This window comes from Ipomoea nil, unplaced genomic scaffold (genome assembly GCF_001879475.1).
Source record: "Ipomoea nil cultivar Tokyo-kokei standard unplaced genomic scaffold, Asagao_1.1 scaffold3226, whole genome shotgun sequence".
In the NCBI taxonomy this organism is placed as follows: domain Eukaryota; kingdom Viridiplantae; phylum Streptophyta; class Magnoliopsida; order Solanales; family Convolvulaceae; genus Ipomoea; species Ipomoea nil.
Window position 1 is genome coordinate 331,513 of NW_017619654.1, and position 18,991 is coordinate 350,503.

Below are 18,991 nucleotides of genomic sequence, written 5' to 3' on the forward strand. Positions count from 1 at the left end.
ATCAATGAATGTCGGTTCTTCATGCCCCTGGCCAGGGTAAGGGCCTTATGCTGCTCTACGGTTTTTAACAGGGTTTCCAAACGGAGTGGGGATATGAACTTAGAGTAAGGGCAATAACAATTTAGGGTTTCCGAGGGTTTGGGTTAAGCGCAACAAAGGGCGAGCAAGGTCATGACGGTTGCGAATTTGCTCTTAAGGTAATTAAGGATTCGGGGTGGGAGTTTTCAACAAATAGGGGTATCAAGATGCTGGGGTTTCAGGCGGATGATATTTTAAATTGGGGTGGTGGGGTCGCAAGGTGTCGTGATATACTTACCTTGCACCCAAGGATTCGACTAATGGTGTCGTTCCTTCGCTACTTTAATAGGTGTCCTAGTTCTCCTTCCTGTTTGTTGTAGCCGCAACCTGGGTTTGCCGAGATAAGGCAACTTGTCGGAAGGTGCATGTCATTTGTCTGACTCGGGGGTTATCGTGGTTACCCTGGGTTGGTGCGTATTGCAGTCCGTCCCTTTTAGCAGTCCTGACTGTAACGCCTCTTCTTAGTATTCATCCAAATCTTCCTTTTCTTTGGTCAGGGTCCTTGTCAAGTCTTTTGGCGGGAGTTAGGACGAGGCGATTTATCGGGTAAGTGTACGTTACCCAGTTGTGGAAGTAAACTTATCTATTCGCACCCTTACCTGGTGTGGTAAGCGTAGGGGGAGGTTCCTTTAAGTTAGAGAGGGATGAAGTGAGGGGAGGTTATGTGTAGGTTTCACAATCTCACTGCGCGTCCTAAGATTCCTGGATCCTATGTTCCTAAGTACCTAGAGTTCAAGCCTAGTGTCCTAAAGTCCGGTCTTAAGAGTCTTATCTTAGGGTCAAACTTAAGCTCTGATACCAACTGTAACACCCCAGATTTTCAAGACATTTAAAACTTATAATAAAGGTAGAATCTTATTAAATCCCAAGATATAAATACAAGCGTTCGGGGTGCTATGCCACACCTGGGCTAGAGAACCCAAGTGCACAGGCTAACTAACTAATATCCTCAAAGCGTAAATACGTAAACGTGGCACACAGGCCAAAAGGGAAACTATCTACTTCTAAGTTCTAGCGCACTCCAGTGACTTAATCTTCTGTGCCTAAAAGCCAAATATATCTGTTCAGCGAGAGATGCTGGTAACCCACTCCAACGCGTTGAAATACAATACATATAGAGATATATATAGATATACGAAAACCATTTTGAGCATGAAGATATATCCTACGAACTCTAGCTTTAAAAACCGGGAATGACTCGACAGATAAGGCCAGACGCAAGCAACAGTTATAACGAGCATATGCAGTTCACAACAAATAAGGCAGATAAGGCAAAGCATAATCAATGATCATAACCCAACATGAACAATCCCCAATATAAATCCCATAGTCACATCCCCCAAGACACTCGTAATCACAACTCGTCCATGTCACAACACATAACACACTTTGTTGGCGCCACAGGACCAATCGCATGCCCATACATGATGGTCAGCGCATATAGCTCTGACACGGCCCCGCAGCACCCTGCCCCGTATCGCAACACGGAGGGGTCGATCGCAACCGACCGATGAACCGCAGCTCATCATAGTGTTTGATCGTAACCAAACAGTGGACCGCAGCCCAAGAGGATGTCATCTGACTGCAGCCAGGAAAAAGGACGAACCGCAGCTCGTATAGAAACGTTTGATCGCAACCAAACGGTGGACCGCAGCCCAAGAGTATCAATCTGACCGCAGCCAGCTTCTGAACCGCAGCTCAGGATAACCAATCCGATCGCAACCGAATTGGGGTAACACACACACATAACACATAGCAAGCACATGCAACCCACATTACACATTAGGAAGGGGGAGAAAACGTATAACAAAACCTATGCGTGATCCATCACATACTAAAAATAGTCCTAAGGGGTTCATACTTCTACCACCTAGGTCAACGGGATACCAATTCAACTAGCATGCAATATAATAGACTCGTAAACCTACGAACGGCACCCGAGATATCAAACTAGACATAGGCACGAAGAACGGAGTCCGTTGGGACACCACGGGGATCGGGGGAACATCAAACGGGGAAGCCGGGATCCCGGGTGGGATGAATTTCCAGCGGGTAGCCGGTGGGTGGGGGCCACCCGCCGGATAATACTGTTCCAGGCAGCGGGTCGCCGGCGGGCAGCTGCCCGCCCGCCGGCCACCCGCTGCCGGGCGGTGTTTCACGGCCGTGGGTAGGTGGCGGGTCCCCTACCCCCACCTACCCCCCACTGACTCTTTTCACACACTTTACGCCCCGGGAACCGTTGTGGAACCCGAAACCATGCTTAGACACTTTACAACGCAATTAACGACAACACGTAGACAATTAACGAATCAAATACAAGAAACGGACGACACATAACCTATCATGCTTTTCTAAATATAATCAACACCCAAACATGCGATTTCCCCCCCGATAATCCAAGAATAAGATCATACGATACAACCTAGGGTTCTAATCACTTTTATATCAACAAGAATATGGTTCGTCTTCTAATTGCAAGGTTTGGTAAGAATAACACATAAACATCAAGAGCATCACATAATTATCAAGAACAACACATAATCATCAAGAACTCCATATAATTATCAAGAACACCATAATTATCAAGAATATCCCAATATCAAGATTATCAAGATCCCTCATGGGATCATCACATCAATTATCAATAATAAACATCATAACTCGCCAATATGCAATAATATGGGGAAACCCTAGGGGGAAATCATAACTATGAAAATAGGTTTTGTTGAGACATGGGTTACCTCTTAGCCTTAATTAATTCCTTGGCTATGAAGGGTCTTTCTTTAAGCTTTCTTGCTTTCTTGATTTCTTCTAAGGGGATTCTTGGAGCACTTTGGGGTGGTGGAACGTTTATTGTGGTGGGGGGTTCTAGTTGCCTCTTAAGTCCCCTATTTATATATTTAGGAGTCCTGGTTAGGAACTAATATTATAGGCTTGCTAATTCTATTCCTTTTGGAACTAAGGATTGGGTTTAGGGATAAGGGTCCATGGTCCATAGTGGACCATATTAATTAATTAAAGGGAATCCTAATCGTAGTCTGAATAGTAAAAGACCTACTTCCTTTATTCCTAATAGATAACTAGGTCTAGGATTCCTAATTAGAATCTGAATAGTAAAGGGTTTACTTTCTTTATTCCTAATAGGCTTAGGACTCTAATTTAGGCAAGGGTCCACGGTTCATGGTGGACCTTTATTAATTAATTAAAGGAAACCTAACCAAATTAAATCATATTTAATTATTATTAACGGGATTAATTTAATAATTAATCCGGGATTGAAGGCCGTAACACGGGGTGTTACACCACCCGCCGGCGGCAAGTCTCCGGGCAGTGGGTGCGCGGCGGGCAGTCGTCTGCCCGCTGTCGGCGACGCCAATTTGGGCAGCGGTTAGGTGGCGGGTCCCCCTACCCCCACCTACCCCCCCACTGAATCTTTTTCAATATATTGGTCCCAGGATCTTTCGTGGAACCCAAAATCATGTTTAGACACTTTTAATCATAAACGACAACACTACGTAGTCAAATAATGGATCAAAACCAAGAATCATATTGAACATATCCTAACGTGACTTCTAATCATAATTAACACCCGAACATGCGAAGTCCCACCCAAATATATCAAGAATATCACAATACGAAATTCCCAATTTTAGCCTAGGGCTCTAATCATATTCAAATCATCAAAATCATAGTTTATCTTTAAAATCAAGAACATCAAGATTTATCAAGAACATCACACAATTATAAAGATCCTCTTATAATCATCAAGATTATCAAGATCAACACATAAAATCATCTCATCAATCATCAAGTTCATATTATCATCATCATAAAAGTTATCAAGACACAAGCATAGAGAAGAAGCCAAAGATGAAGATTATAGCAAAGAAAATAGGTTTTGTTGAGACATGGGTTACCTCTTAGCCTTAATTAGATTCCTTGGCTATTAAGGTTCTTTCTCTAAGATCTTTTCTTCTTGATTTCTCCTACGTTGGTGATAAGAGAATTCTTGAGACTTCTTGTGTGGTGATGTCTATTGTGGTGTGCATTCTAGGTGCCTCCTACGCCCCTATTTATATATCTAAGAGTCCTAATAAGGGCCTGAATGGTATGGGTTTGCTAGTTCTATTTCTTATAGGACTAGAGGATTGGTTTAGGGACAAGGGTCCATGGTCTATGGTGGACTCTTCCTAATTAATTAATGGAATTTAATTCTCTTTTTTTGGTAAGTAATTAAATAATTAATTGGTTTGGAGGCCGTAACACGGGGTGTTACACGCCCCCCCCAATAAAAAATAACACAGAAGATAGAACAGGGAGAAACATACCTCGACTGACGCCATCGGAGAATGATCCCCGTCGCTTGGCACCACCGCGATGCCCCTCGGCGACCATATCCTGTTGCTGATGAGTGATGAAGACGGCGATGGAAGGCGAGGAAGATAGCTGCGAACGCCACACGGAACGAGAGATAGACCGACAAACCCGCTGGAGTAAAGTCTGATAATTAAAATCCTACCAATATTGAACCGCTACCCAAATACAAAAGCCCGAAAATACCCCCTTAAAATATAACACAAGCATATATAATTAAAAACTACCATAAATAATCAACAAAATCCTGTACATCCAACCTAAAAAACCAACGACCCGGATGAATCCACACTGTTTGTATTTTAAGCACTGTTTGTATCTGAATAGAATCTTATATATATATATATATATATATATATATATATATATATATATATATATATATTATATAGAATTAGGTTCTTGTGCGGTTGGTGTGCTCAGGTGCGGTTAAATCTGAGCCATTGATCTTTCTTAAATCAACGTTCAAGATTACCAAAATTTTTTAAAAAAAATGCAGTTGAAATTTGGTAATTTTTGAATCTAGGTCAAATTTAAGGTGCGTGGATTTTGTGTTTGCGGTGCATGGGGTTTGTGCTTAAAGTGTGTAGGTTTTGTAATTAAGGTGCGTGAGGTGTGTGCTTAATGTGAGTAGTTGTTGAAAATTAAGGTGCGTGAGCTTTGTGCTTAAGGTGCATGAGTTTTGTGTTTAAGGGGCGTGGGTTCTGTGCGTGGGTTATGTGCTCAAGGTGCATGAGTTTTGTGTTTAATGTGAGTAGTTGTTGAAACTTAAGGTGCGTGATTTTTCTTCTTAAGGTGCGTTGTTTTCCTTTTTAAGATGCGTGATTTGTATGGTTAAGGTGCGTGATTTGTATGCTTAAGGTGCATCAGTTGTGTGAAACTTAAGGTGAGCCATTTTAAAACTTTAGGTGCGTGGTTTGTGTTCTTAAGGTTCTTTGTTGTGTGCTTAAGGTGCGTGGTTTGAGTACTTAAGGTGAGTGGTTTGTGTTCTTAAGGTGCTTTGTTTGTGTGCTTAAGGTGCGTGGGTGGTTACAGTATATTTCTCAAACAAATAATTACTCGGAGTAACGAGTTATCGATCCACAGGGAAGTGCGGCGTATTAAGCACTAGTATAGCTACTAATCTATTCTAGTGAAACTAATCCTAATGAATATCATGGATGATTGATTAAACTAATTAAAGGAACAAAGTATGCAGGTTTGAGAAAACAATAGAGAGAGAATGAGATTAATGTGATTTAACTCATTTAAGTATTTAATCACCTAGTACCAATCTTAAGAACAATATTAAATCTGGGTTTCAACAAGTTTGAGAATGCAAACAGTGGCAAGAGTTACTCCCGAAATCTCTAACCTCAGTGAATATTCACTCCCGTGATATAAACACCATACCCAACAATAAAAGAACAAGCATTCATAATAAATCCCTAACTACTACCATCTCCCCCGATGTATAATAATCAAGAATTAAACTCCCTAACATATATGCCTAACTCCCATTAAGTGCAACAGTTAAGTGCAATTGTGAGTTCCTCAAAATATGCCTAACTCCCGTTATGACATAAATAAAACTATGAAAAAAGTAATTCGGGCCCTGAACTACTAGCAACAACAATATAATCACAATTATATTGCAACACAAGGATAAAACTCAAATAATAATATATTAAAGATTATGAGATCTAGGAACAAAAGGTTCATAAATACTTTTACCCAAGAATCTCTAAAGTAAATTAGCCACACATGGCTAATATGCAATACATAGAAATAATAAAGAGTTTACAAATAATCAAAGAGAGTACAAGAATAAACCAAGTGATTCTCCCAAATCTTCCTAACTTTTTTCTTTCTTCCCAAGACAACTTTTAGCTCTTGATTCTCTTCTTTCTTGTCTCAAAAACACACCATAATAATCTAGGGTTGAACCAAGGTGGTCTTTTTATTGGAAGCTGCTGAAAATCACCACTCAATGCGTCGAACCCTTTAGCTCTTCGAACCCGAACCTACAGGAAATACTCGACGTGTCGACTTCGACGTTGACCTCCTAGACCCCGCGGCCTATCTTCTCGACGCGTCGAGTGGAGACTCAACGTGTTGAGTTCTCTGAACTCGAATCGCAACTCCGTTTTTGCACCGAATTTGTCCAATCACTTCCCCTTGCATATGCAATTGACCTATAATGGTTCGAAAACACTAACAAAGACTGTAAAACATTCAAAACAAGTGTAAACCATATCTAAATAATAAAACAAGGGAATATGCAATTAAATATCAATTTCATGAACTTAAACTCAACAAAATATATTCAAACTAACACTAGAAACATGTACAATTAAGCTCACATCAGTGGGTTGCATGTGTACTTTGTAAGACTTCCCCATACAGGTCTAAATTATGTGGTGCAAGTGGACTAGACCCATTAAGTAATTGGTTGGACTGGACATTAGGATAAGTCTGTATTCCACCAATATGCCTATATAAAGCCTGTATTGATGGGATACAAGACATATTCATTATATAGCATAAAGTTATGGTACTCATACTTCTCATAAAATACCAGTACACCTTCTAGGGTTCTGAGTCAAGTATGGGACAAAACGGCTAACCCTATTTTGCAGATCTACCGTTCAAGAGGCAATACAACAAGATATCAACTATGGCTGGAGATCTACAGTGCTTCCGCTTCCGCTACCACGAGTTAAGTTTCTCGTAAATTATTCTCTGTACAGTTAGATCATATTTAGATCTAACATTTGGTATCAGAGCTTTTATCAATCTCTGCCTAGTTGATTGTTCTGCGTAAAAAACAATATTAATTTTCATATAAATCAAAATTTTGTATATGATATTTTGAACTGTTGATTTTTTTTTTTTTTTTTGGCATTAAGCAATTTTTATTTGGTTTACATTAAGTTTTGCAGATGATTTATTTTTTGAAAAAATTTTCCTCAACTTATTGCTTACTGTTTGTTTTGCCGGAGAATCACAGGTTACGATCTCCAATTTTACGGTGTGACTTGGAGTCACCAGCGGCGGGCGGCGACGCACAGCGTACGTGGACAGCGTTGGCAGAGGTCGCATCGCGATTTGGAGAAGACAGCGGCGATGAGGCTAGGCTATCGGCGATATCCGATTTCCTCTCCTCTTTCATTATTTCCTTATAAATTACGTTATTTTCTTAGCAATTATGATTTATTAATTCTTTTACCAATAAATTAATTAATTAATATTAACAAAAGTTTGAGTGGGAAAGTCGTTGAAGAGGATGATTTTACTTTTGTTAATAGTATAGATTAGCAATTTCCATTTCTTTTTTCAATTTTCTTTTTCTAGTATTAATAAGTAATTTTTATGTTGCCAAGCACCTTGTGCACAGATGGCACCCTGGTTGGACTCCCATATGGGAGGTTGTGAGTTTGAGCCTCAGTTGAGGCGTTATTGGCTCTTTGTGTTTCAGTAGGTCATAGAGTAAGTAGCATTCAAAAAAAAAAAGTAATTTTTTTCTTCTTTTTCATTTTCAGTTAATTAGGGATTTTTTTTCTTATTTCAGTCAATTACTCCATAGTAGTTACACATCTTTATATATACTAATTGCAAAACTATTTCCATCTTTAATTATGTTATTTACTTACCAAAGAATATTATAAATTACGTTATTTTCTTACCAATTATATTTATTAAATTTTTTTAACAATAAATTTATTAATTAATTAATTAATATTAACAAGAGTTTAAGCGGGAAAGTTGAAGATGATGATTTTACTTTTATTATATATATATATATATATATATATATATATATATATATATATATATATATATATATATATATATATATATATATATATATATATATATATTATTTAAATAATTAATTATTAATTATTACTACCTCCGTCTCATTTTATGTGTCGTAGTTCGGTTAACGAGGCTTGACTGAAGTTATTTTTAATTCAATTTTTCATAATATTAAGTTTCGTATTAATTTTGCCACATTTTGTCCAGACTTTATAAAAGTTAGACACGTTTAGTCTATCGTCCAAATTGACATTAACGCACCGTGAAACTGAAGGGCATTTATGTCATTTCCAGTGGTCTTCTTCATCAGCCCTTCTACCACTGAAGCAGGGAGAAGCAGAATCATCCCCAACTTCAAGAACAGCCTGAGAATCTCCTTCAATTCCACTGTCACGCTGGAGAATTTGATGTTCATACACTTTGTACCAGTGCCGGACATCCATAAGTGTCGGTCTTCCGATTCTTAAGGTTGTGTCCTTTATATGGCATGGTTTGCAGGTTGTCTGTCCGCCGGAGGGGTTGAGTTGGGGAGATTGGTTGGCTCATGTGTTGTGTATGCCTGGTGAAGATCAATCATGCGGAATTAATGGCAAACGGACTGCATGCATGCGTTATGGATGGTACGCAACACTGCAGTCTTCGAGTCCAAGGCTTACAAGGAGGCTCTCTCTTGGATTAAGAATAAAGGATTAATGAATGTACACTTTAAGTCGGACTGTCAGCTAGACGAATATGATTAGATGACGTGCTTCTTTTAACTCATACATTATTGGTTGGGAGAAGTGTCAAATAGGCTCATATACTATTGCCAAGTGCTCAATTCTCACCATGAACTAAATTAAAGGCTAATTAACCGCACTTACCTACTAAATTTGTTCAATTAGCATTTTTAGCAGGTAATTGACTTTTTTTTTGTAGGTTACCAATTCAATTATTAAAAAAATAATTTCAAAATAATTTAAAAATTATTAAAACAAAAAAAAAAAAAGAATACAGCCACCGGCTGTCCTCGCCGGACAGCCGATGGCTGCCATTTCAAAGACAGCCGTGGCTGTCCTCGCCGGACAGCCGGACAGCCACGGCTGTCTTTGAAATGGCAGCCACCGGCTGTCCAGCGAGGACAGCCGGTGGCTGTATTCTTTTTTTTATATTTTTTTTAATTTTTAAATTATTTTTTTAATAATTAAATTGGTAACCTGTAAAAAAAAAAATCAATTACCTGCTAAAAATGCTAATTGAACAAATTTAGTAAGTAAGTGTGGTTAATTAGCATTTAATTTAGTTCATGGTGAGAATTGAGCACTTGTCAATAGTACATGGGCCTATTTGACACTTCTCCCTTATTGGTTCTATTTATGCTGCCTATTCATCCGTGTTTAGTTCTCTTGGTTTATGTCACTTTAGTTTTGTACTCAGTGCAACTGGAACGTCTGGGATGTGAGGACTGGAGTTGCAATCTCTTGGGCTGTGAACGGGCCGGGAACCGGAGCAAAACACATGAGGATGGGAAACCGCCACTATGTGTACTCAGTGACGGGAACGTCTGCCATTGAGACATGCGGACTCAAATCTCCCGGGATTGGAACCGGAAGGTGAGGGTACGCGAATGGGAGTGCGTTATGTGTTGAGTGAACAATAGGGACGTAAACATTAGGAAGTAAAATCAAGAAGGAAAAATAACATTATTCTTACATTAATAGAGTGAACATTATCCTAAGGCGAACTAAAAATGAAAAGTAGGATAGAGTAAGTAACATTGTTTTCTATTTGTTGTACATTATATTGTCGAATTGAAACAACTATTTTCCGTTCAAATTTGAAAATAAAGATGAAAACATAAAACACATAAGTCTGCCAGGTGAATATCAATTCTTTGACTGTTTGTTGATGACGGCAATCAATTCAGTCATCTTTCACCATTTTGCTTTGTCCTCTAGTTCCAATCCGATCCTTTCCTTCCCCGGTAACCACTTACATAGATCGAACACATAAGCATGGTGATGCAGGATGAGTAGTGGCAAGAATTTGATTGTCTGTTTGGTGATTACCAGGCCAGGCCAGCTCCCCTTTCATGATGTTTCACCAACAGTCAGAAATGGTTTCATTTCTTTCAGAATAGACACCATATCAAGTAGAATATAGCCCGCCAGGCTTTCCAGATCATCAAACAATGGCCAGATAAAGGTGTCAAAGCCGTTGGTGTATTCCAACAGAGCAAAAGCACCATTAACAACGTTGTTGGTGAGGTCCATGTATCCCTGTAAATCCCACTAGTTAACACAACCCATTCTACTTCTTCCTAACAAAACATGAAGTGCTTAATCTTCATCATAAGCAGCTTGTGTTTCATCATTTAGTGAGCTAGAGTTGAACAACTCAGGATTTACATTGAATTGTGCAAATATAGCACCCATCTTTTCAAGTTCTTCTTTGATAAGCTTGTTTTCTTCCCCCATTTGTTGAATTTCTACAACCAAAGCTGCATTTGAAGATGATGCTCCAGCTTGAGATTTTGATTTCTTTGATGCTTCAGAAAAATAGTGTTGTGTATCCGAGGCAAAGCCATATACGTAGCCTCCCCTCTTTACACCACCGGTGACCTCCAACCACAGCTCTACATCTGATGCATCTGATGCAGTTCACTCATTGTATCCTATAAAATAAGATAGACACATATATTGAGACAGAATGTTGCCAAGGGAGAAAGAAGAATAAAAATAGGAATACTCAATTCAGACATATACACATCTTACAACTTAATTAAAAGCTCTTAGCATGAATCAAAAATTAGACCAGTAACTACTGTGAAGCTGCTCGCATTAATCAAGGTGATATATGCGTACCAAGTCTTAATTAGAAGCTCTTAGCATGAATCAAGGTGAAGCTGCTAGCATCAATCAAGAATTGCAATAGTTAATGCTTACATTAATTGCAGTTATATGGACTCTGTATGTAATCCAACTTTTCTAAAACAAAGTATTTTCATCTACAAAAATAATTTAATGTGACATTCTTAATAGAGCTGAGGTTATATTACCAAGGTTGCAGTAGGCGCTAGGCGCTAGTCGGGCAGCCGGGCAGCGCCTAGGCGGCGCTAGGCGGGCACTAAAAAAATTAAAAAAAAATTAGCGACAGACTTGTAGTTTGACAATTTTAATGAGCGTGTTTTCAACATTCAATCAAATAATACCTCCAATTTAATGAAATAATGATTATAAGTCATAACATCATAATAATATTAGAATCAATAATTAATGAAAGACGAAATCGGACGAAATCAGATGAAATCGGACGAAATTGGTCGAAATCAGACGAAATCGGTCAAAATTAGATGAAATCGGTCAAAATCGAACGAAATTAGTAAAAATCGGACGAAATCGTTAAAATCGGACGCAGCCGATTTGGCCGATTTTGGCCGAGTTGGCTGCCTAAGCGGCCGGCCGAGTTTTGGCCGAGTATAGGCCAAAACGGCAAGGATGGGTGCCGCCTAGCGCCTAGGCGCCTAGGCGGCCGAGTTTTGCAACCATGTATATTAGAAAAGATTCTTACCACAACTTTTTGAGCTTCCGCACAAACATATGCTCCATCTCCATTTTTCCGTTTATGAGTGTGTTGATACAACTCTGCAAGACTTGGATCTTTTCCAAATTTTTCTTTCTATTCAAGAATAATACAACATATTTAGTATAATTTTATAAGATAAGCTACTTTAATTTTTTTTCTTCAAACTTACCAGTCCTCGGCGATGTTCAGTCATAGGAATAGAACCACAACTGTGAAGCAATGCACCTATTCCTACAGAATTTGAATGTTTATTATTAATCTTGTTTTTCTCAGAGAGCTTTTTGAAATCATCTCTCTCCCAAATGCGGACCAACTCATCTAGCACATCATTAGGAATCCAATGTGGTTTGTCTTTGTTTGTTGCCAAGCCCACACGAACCTGTCGCTGATGATCTGTAAGGAGCTTTGCAACTCTTTTCTCAAAGATGTGGTGTGCAATATTCTCCTCTAGTGGATCTCATCTATAATTTTTCTATAATCATCAAAACTGTAAATTAGCAAACAAGTAATGTTTTATTGAGGTTTGTACAAATAAAGATCTGATCTATCTGGCTTGTTTTGCTTAACAGGAGATTGTATTATTGAGAATATATGTTACAGAACATCTAAATCTGAGATTCTATTCTTGGGAAAATCATGCATGCCTTAATGGAGATAAGTTCTAGTGATCAATAATAATGTAAATTAAAATTCTGATCATTCTGTCAGAGTCTAATTAAGCATTTTCTATGCAAACAAAGTGCTATATCTTTGGTTTAACCTCTTGGTGCTTTCAATAAAAATAATTTTACTGAAAAAACACACCCACATAACCACTCAACATAAACATAAAAAACACACCCACGTAACCACTCAACAGAAACATCACAGCACTATATCCTGTAAGTATGCACAACAATGGCTCTAGACTTCATGACAAAGTAGTAACTAATCACTAGACAGTTCCCACATCTCATAGAGAAACTTTACCAACTTAGCAGTGTAACTTGGGATTATGCGCAAAACAATATGTAGGGAGTGCGCTATATGCATATAACATCATTCCACCTACCCATTGAATAATCTGCATTAAGAAGCTAATAACTAAGAAACTTCTATAAAATCCAAAAAACAAAATAGCATCTAAAAGTTATCCACCCAGGCAAACAGATCTTGACCATCCACAAAATTACTGACTAGTCTAACAGTTACCACCCACAGTGATTTATGATTATTGCATCTCATATTCCATCAATGCTTTCAAGTATCTTCTGGCCATATATACCACTGCATTACATCAAGGTTATGACAGAGGAGGTTATCTTTCCAATATGGTAAATCCCAGAAGATACTTTTTTTCTTCCAATTATTTGAACATCCAAACCCTTCAAGTCGACCGATTGGGCCATCAGTAATCTTTGGGAACATCAGTACAGTAGCCAACAATTTTTCCCATGTCCAAATCCTCGGGGGTCTTGACTTCTCTACCCGTTACGTTGTTTGATGAAAGAATCACGATTTTTTCAAAAGGGATGATCCATTGGAAGAAATTGTCGATGACAATCAAACCAACATGTCTTACGCCCATTCTTTAAAGAAAACGATTTAGTATAATGATTGCAATAAGGACATGCTAGTTTTCCTGCGGTTTGCCATCCAGATAACATATCATAAGCTGGAAAGTCATTGATGGTCCACATCAACATAGCTCGCATCATAAAGTTTTGCTTTAACAAGACATCATAAGTTAAAACTCATGTCTCCCATAGCAATTGCAGCTCATCGATTAAAGGTTGTAGTTACACATCAATATTGGTCTTTGGGTTGTGCTCCCCAAGAATAATACAAGTTAAGAATGTATATGTGAGAGTCATGCACATTGAAGGTGGAAGATTATACGGAACAACCATAACTGGCCAACAAGAATATGATTTAGCGTTTAAACCAAATGGATAAAAGCCATCAGCACACAAACCTAATTTGACATTACGAGGATCTAATACAAAGTCAGGATATTGACTATATATCAAATTATTTCCATGCCTCACCATCGGAAGGATGACACATGACACCTGGTTGGCGACGATTTTCATAATGCCATCTCATTTGCTCAGCAGAACTAGGTGATGCATACAATCGCTGCAATCTAGGGATGAGAGGCAAGTAATGCATCCTTTTCTTGTGCACTTCTTTCCTACGAGTACAATTAGGTGGACGTTGATGTTCTTGTTGTGTTGCCTCATGAACGGTAGACCGTTAGCCATAGTTTGTCCCATACTTACTTAGAACCCTAGATGGAATATTGTTGTCTCTTGAGCAGTATGAGTACTGTATCTTTATGTGTTATATAATCAATATCCTGAATCCCATCAATCCATGTTTATACTAGGCACAGAGTCTGGTTGAATAACAACTTCTAGTTATTCAATCCAACTAGACCACTTAATAAGCCTAGTCAACTTGCACCACTTAAGGCCCTAATATATAATATATAATATATAATATATATTATTAGGGAAAATCTTACACCCCACCCCTGAAATTTCTGTCCCGGAACCTGAAGTTCCCGAAGCTTCGGAAGTTCTAATGCCGGACCCTGACGTTCCGGTGTCGGACATCCATAAGTCTGGGTCTACTTATGGATATTCGGCACCGGAACTTCAGGTTCCGGCACTGAAACTTCTAGGGCTTCGGGGACCTGAGGAACCAGGTCTTCAGGTCCGGCACGGGAACGTCAGGGTAGGGGAGTTCAGGAATAGGGACATACGGGAGTTCGGGGGTAGGAACTTGGGGACTGGGAACGCCTACGATGTGTACTCAGCGGGCATACAGCTACTGGGACGTCTGCCATTGAGACTTGGGACTCAATTCTCCGGGGCAGAACCAGAAGGTGAGGGTATGGAACATATATACTTCTTGCGTTCTCCTTCCTTCTCGCTGGGATTCTTCAACTCACTGCTATCTGGAAGTGATTTTGCGTTCTTTATATGGCTTGGTTTGCAGGTTGTGTGTCCACCGGAGGGGTTGAGTTGGGAAGATTGGTTGGCTCATGTGTTGTGTATGCTTGGTGAAGATTGATCTCACAGAATTAATGGCAAATGGATTGCATGCATGCGTTATGGATGGTACGCAACACTGCAGTCTTCGAGTCCCAGGCTTACAAGGAGGCTCTCTCTTGGATTAAGGATAAAGGATTAATTAATGTGAACTTTAAGTCGGACTTTTAGCTAGGTTCTTTATACGAATATGATTAGACGTGCTTCTTTTAACTCATAAATTATTGGTTATTTTTGTGATGCCTGTTCTTCCTTGTTTAGTTTTCTTGGTTTATGTCACTTTAGTTCAGTGCAACTAGAACGTTTGGGATGTGAAGATTGGAGTTGCACTCTCGTGGGCTGTGAACTGGAACCGGAGCAAAACGCTTGAAGATGGGAAAACGGCCACTATGTGTACTCAGTGACGGGAATGTCTGCCATTGAGACATGGGGACTCAAATCTCCCGGGCTTGGAACCGGAAGGTGAGGGTACGCGAATGGGAGTGCGCGTGAGTGAACAATAGGGATGTAAACATTAGGAAGTAAAATCAAGAAGGAAAAATAACATTATTCTTAAATTAATAGAGTAAAAGATTATCCTGAGGTGAACTAAAAAAGAAAAGTAGGATAGAGTAAGCAACATTGTTTTCTTTTTTATTTCTACTGTAAATATTAAAGTCAGAATGTGGAATGGGGAGGAGATTTCTTAAAGGAATTTGGGAGGAGATTTCCTAAGGAATTTAGGAGGAGATTTCCTAAGGAACTTGGGAGGAGGTTTTCCTAAGGGACTTGGGAGGAGGTTTCCTAAGGAACTTGGGAGGAGGTTTCCTAAGGCACTGGGGAGGAGGTTTGCCTAAGGGGAAAAGCATGGGGCTAATTCTGAGCATATGTTTTGGAGAAAACTTGCTGGGAAAGAAATAGCATTAAATGCTTGGAATCTCTAGGCACATGGGTTCTAGCTTAGAAAATTCTAGACTCATGGATTGCTATAAATAAGGAAACATCCTTCATTCATCAGATCATCCCAACCCATCTCATCTCATTCGAAATATACAGAGAGTATATCAAAATTCTGTAGAGAGAAAATAGGGAGTTATATTTGTAATTCCTATTGTATTATCCTTTTGCCAATACAGAAAAATTCTTCTTCAATTTGCCTTGTTATGTGTATGATTTATTTTAAAATCTTACACTAGAATTTATTGTCAATATTTCCAGTTCAAGTTGCTATTGTAAATTTGGTGTTGTGAACCTGTTTCGATCCTAACAAGTGGTATCGGAGGCTCAGGAATTGAACCAAGAACACCACTTACAATGGCGACAAATTATGAGATTGAAAAGTTTAAAGGGAACAATTTCTCTTTGTGGAAAATGAGAATGAAAGCAGTTCTCAGGAAAGATAACTGTGTAACAGCAATTGAAGAAAGACCAGCCGATTTCACTGACGATGCGAAGTGGATAGAAATGGATAGCAACGCTATTGCCAATCTGCACTTAGCACTTGCTGATGAAGTTTTGTCAAGTGTGGAGGAAAAAGGTACGGCAAAATAGGTAAGGGATACTCTCGTAAATCTGTATGAGGCCAAATCACTGCACAACAAGATCTTCTTGAAGAGGAAATTATACACTCTCAGGATGATGGAGACATCCTCAGTAACTGAGCATATCAACACTCTCAACACTCTATTTACACAACTCTCGGCGTTGATTTATAAAATAGAAGTGAATGAACATGCTGAAATCTTACTCCACAGTCTACCGGATTCATATGATCAATTCACTATCAATTTGGTCAACAAGAAAGTCGGCGCAAAAACAAAGAAGACAAAGTTGGAATTTCAAAACAATCTCAGGCGTTGATAGTGATGAGAGGAAGATCAACGGAGCCTGGCTCCAGTTGGAGTCGCAACCGAGGTAGATCAAAGTCAAGGGGTAAGAAGAATGTCAAGTGTTTTCACTGTGGCAAAAAGGGGCACTATAAGAGTGAGTGTTGGTAACTCAAGAAAGATGAGACCAAAGGCAAGAATCCCAAGACATCAAATGCTCAGGGATGTGTTGTGAGTACATTGGATGAATGCGAAGTTTTATTTGGTGAAGCAGCAACGATTGTTGAAGGCATGAAAAGTTTAGTTGATGTCTGGCTAATGGGCTCGGGAGCAACATGGCATATGACCTCACGGAAAGAATGCCTTCATGAATATGAACCTGTCTCTGGAGGATCTGTGTTTATGGGAGATAACCATGCCTTAGAGATTGCTGGTATTGGTACTATTAAACTAAAAATGTTTGATGGTACGGTTCGCACTATCCAAGAGGTACGACACGTGAAAGGCCTAAAGAAAAATCTATTGTCTTTAGGACAATTAGATAGCCGTGAATGTAAAATTCCCATTCGGGATGGGATCATCAAAGTAATCAAGGGCGCGCTTGTTGTGATGAAAGCTGAGAAGATAGCAGCCAATCTATACATGCTTAAAGGAGAAACACAACTACAAGGAGAAGCAGCCGTTGCAGCAGACAATCTTATAGATGAATCAACGATGATGTGGCATCAAAAACTTGGCCACATATCGAAACGAGGTCTAAAGATTCTTGCTGATCACCATCTTCTTCCAGGGCTAACAAAGGTTTCATTACCTTTTCGTGAGCATTGTGTTACAAGTAAGCAGCATAGATTGAAGTTCGAGAGCTCTAAAGCAAAGAGCAAGGCTATCTTGGAGCTAATCCACTCCGATGTTTGGCAAGCACCAGTTATATCCCTAGTAGGTGCAAAATATTTTGTATCCTTCATCGACGACTACTCAAGGAGATGTTGGTGTATCCAATCAAGCGGAAGGCGGATGTATTTGAAGTTTTCAAATTCTTCAAAGCGCGTGTGGAACTTGAATTCGAGAAACGGAGCAAGTGTTTGAGGTCGGACAATGGAGGAGAATACACTAGTGATGAATTTGATAAATTCTGTTTGCAAGAAGGTATCAAACGACAGTTCACAGCGGCGTATACTCCACAACAAAATGGAGTGGCAGAGCGGATGAACAGAACCTTACTGGAAATAACAAGTGCAATGTTGAGGACTGCAAATTTGGCAAATTCATTTTGGGCTGAAGCAGTCAAAACCGCCTGTTATGTGATCAATAGGTCACCATCAACCGCAATTGATCTGAAAACGCCAATGGAAATGTGAACGGGTAAGCCATCTAGTTATTCTCACTTACATACATTTAGGAGTCCGGCATATGTGATATACAACGCTCAAGAAACATCAAAACTTGATCCAAAATCAAGAAAATGTGTTTTCTTGGGGTATGCTGATGGTATGAAGGGGTATCGCCTGTGGGATCCCACTGCCCACAAGGTTATCATCAGCAGGGATGTTCTATTTGTAGAAGACAAGGTACAAGAAATGGAAAGCATTGGGAAGGAGAAACCAGTGACAACTACAGTACAAGTTGAGGGAAGGAAGGAAGAAGAAATTCCAGTTTCCACTGAGTGTGCTGTGTACGACTTGTATCTTGAGCAGTTGGATGTGAAAACTGCATCGCTACATGGAGAACATGAAGAAGAAATTTTTATGCTCCAACCAGGAGGTTTTGAAGAAAAAGGAAAAGGGGACTTGGTTTGCAGGTTGACCAAATCTCTGTACGGTCTCAAACAGGTGCCGAGATGTTGGTATAAGAGATTTGATTCATTCATTCTGAGCCTTGGATACAACAGGTTTAATTCCGATCCTTGCGCATATTGCAAAAGATTTGATGATAATCAGTTTATCATCTTGCTGTTGTATGTTGACGACATGTTGGTAGTAGGCCCCAACAATGATCGTATCACGGAGATGAAGGCTCAACTGGCTAGGGAATTTGAAATGAAGGACTTAGGATCAGCAAACAAGATTCTAGGGATGCAAATTCACCGAGACAGAAATAATAGGAAGATTTCGCTTTCTCAGCAGAATTATCTGAAGAAAATCTTGCGGCGCTTCAACATGAAAGATTGTTAGCCAATTTCTACCCCTCTTTCTATTAATTTCAATTTATCCTCAACTATGTGTCCTAGCAACGAAGCAGAGAGGATGGAGATGCCTCGAGTACCGTATGCATCAGCAGTTGGCAGTTTAATGTTTGCTATGATCTGCACTACACCAGACATTGCATAGGCAGTTGGAG

General features: G+C 39.3%; 1 long non-coding RNA gene across 1 annotated transcript; it reads right to left on the bottom strand.

Annotated features, from left to right (window-relative positions):
* Window positions 1–3,095: 3,095 nt before the first annotated feature.
* On the bottom strand, window positions 3,096–18,561 carry LOC109168736. The gene is made up of 3 exons (XR_002052124.1): window positions 18,442–18,561; window positions 17,866–17,870; window positions 3,096–3,105 (listed from the first exon to the last, which is right to left on the bottom strand). It is a non-coding gene; the product is annotated as an uncharacterized LOC109168736 (long non-coding RNA).
* Window positions 18,562–18,991: the final 430 nt, after the last annotated feature.